Genomic DNA, 2,045 nt, shown 5'->3' with positions numbered 1-2,045 from the left:
ATCTAATTTTTATATTTTTGGTAGAGACGGGGTTTCAACATGTTGCCCAGGCTGATCTTGAACTCCTGGCCTCCCAAAGTGCTGGAATTATAGGCATGTGCTACCATGCCCGGCTAAGTTTCAGTTTTCCGTTGAAACATAAAATTTCTCTCTGTAGTAACCATCATTTTTGATCATAATCAAAGTAAGACTATTCTTGTTTTAAAATTAAGTACAGTTTTGTTAGATTTTGCTTGATTATTTACGTAAGTGCAACAAGAACAGGAGATGACCACATAGGTGCTTTCAAGTTTCTTTGCTGGAAGTTTTCATACAGAATCTCAGATTTGACTTTTAAAGGCCTTATTCAGTCTAAAAGCCAAGCTAAGAACATACTATCAAATTTCAACTGCAGTCCTTATAGCTTTGTGTGAATTCCTCTCTTCTTGAGGCCCCCAAAATATCCCTAAATTCCTGGGCCTACCAGGAAATAACCTTCTTTACTAACCTGTAAGGCTCTGAACCCTGTAATGTAAGTATCAGGCTGACTTTTCTCAGAGTGCTGTTGGGAATGAAGTTTCTGGTGTTCCCCCCCCCAAAAAAAGAATTAACATGGGAACAAATGATCTCTTAGCAAGGTGAGTTTTACTTTCTGCAGAAAGGGTGCTACTCAATAGCTGTCCAGCCACAAGAGCACACCGAACAAAGGAGACAGAGTTACTTATAACCTGATGTGTCTACCCTACTGCTGTGTCCAGTTACCATTGGCTGGAATAGGACCTCATATTTTACACTTCACCGAGTTGGCTATTAGTTTAAAACTTTCTTAATTAGGTAAGGGGAACAGACAAAGAAAGAAAAGGAAGTTGCCAAGGATAGTTAAGGAAGTATCTCCAAATAAGGAATGGCATATACTATGGGCTGGAGCTTGTCTAGTTCTGTCCAGGCATGCCGGAGCAAGCTAGGACAACTGATTTGGAACACACACACACATAAAAATAGTGGATAGCAATCTTGTAGTAAGAAATTGTGACTTTTTACAATCTTTGAAGAACTTTCCCATTTCTCACAGTGCTTTGTAAGCATTGTCTCCATAATAATCAACCTTACTTCCTTAAAATTGCTGGTCATAACTGATCTTAGGTACACTTCCGAAATATGATATTCCAGTAAAAACCTTGATAATATAACCAAATTTTCCAATTATGTCCTGTTATAAGGTGAAAAGATTCTTACTGGACTTTTGCTAATAACTATATCATCATGAAAATAAGAGCATTCAGTAAGAATTTCAAACTTCTGGAGAGATTAGGCAGGGAAAAAAAGATAAATGCTTCATTTCTGTTTACAAAAGTATAATCTACTAAATTGTTGTAAGTTACAGTTAGATTAAGAGAAAGAGATTTCTTAAATTCAGAAACTAGAACATTAAAGAACCAGCAATGCTCTAAAAAGCTATAAAATTATAATCAATTTTCATCAGTTCATTCAGTGCCATGTAATCAATTCCAGTCTTGCTGGATCTTGGGTTAGCAGTCTCATGACCCCATCAATTTCTCCACCAGGCTTCTGGAGATCTTCACTGAGTCAAGTGTATGGTCTTAAAGTTATTTAAGCAATATCATCAGAAGTCTTTAACCAGAGAACCTGTCATACTCTTTTCCATGAGTCTCAGAGGGAGTCCTGTATCGGAGATGAACATTCTGACCTGTAGCTGATCGCAGGAGTTTTCAGGAAAGTATCAGGGGGAAATAATATCTAAATGACAAAGAGTATGAAATGACTGTGATTATACCACAGTTGACAAGGATATTTGATTTTTTATGTGGCATACAACATTTATTTATTTATTTATTTATTTATTTATTTATTTATTTAGAAACAGAGTCTCGCTCTGTCACCCATGCTTGAGTACAGTGGCGTGATCTCGGCTCACTGCAAGCTCTGCCTCCCAGGTTCACGCCATTCTTCTCCCTCAGCCTCCCGAGTAGCTGTGACTACAGGTGCCCACCACCACGCCCAGCTTTTTTTTTTGTATTTTTAGTAGAGATGGGGTTTCACTGTGT

This window comes from Mandrillus leucophaeus, unplaced genomic scaffold (assembly GCF_000951045.1).
Source record: "Mandrillus leucophaeus isolate KB7577 unplaced genomic scaffold, Mleu.le_1.0 Scaffold1448, whole genome shotgun sequence".
In the NCBI taxonomy this organism is placed as follows: domain Eukaryota; kingdom Metazoa; phylum Chordata; class Mammalia; order Primates; family Cercopithecidae; genus Mandrillus; species Mandrillus leucophaeus.
This window is presented reverse-complemented; position numbering follows the sequence as displayed.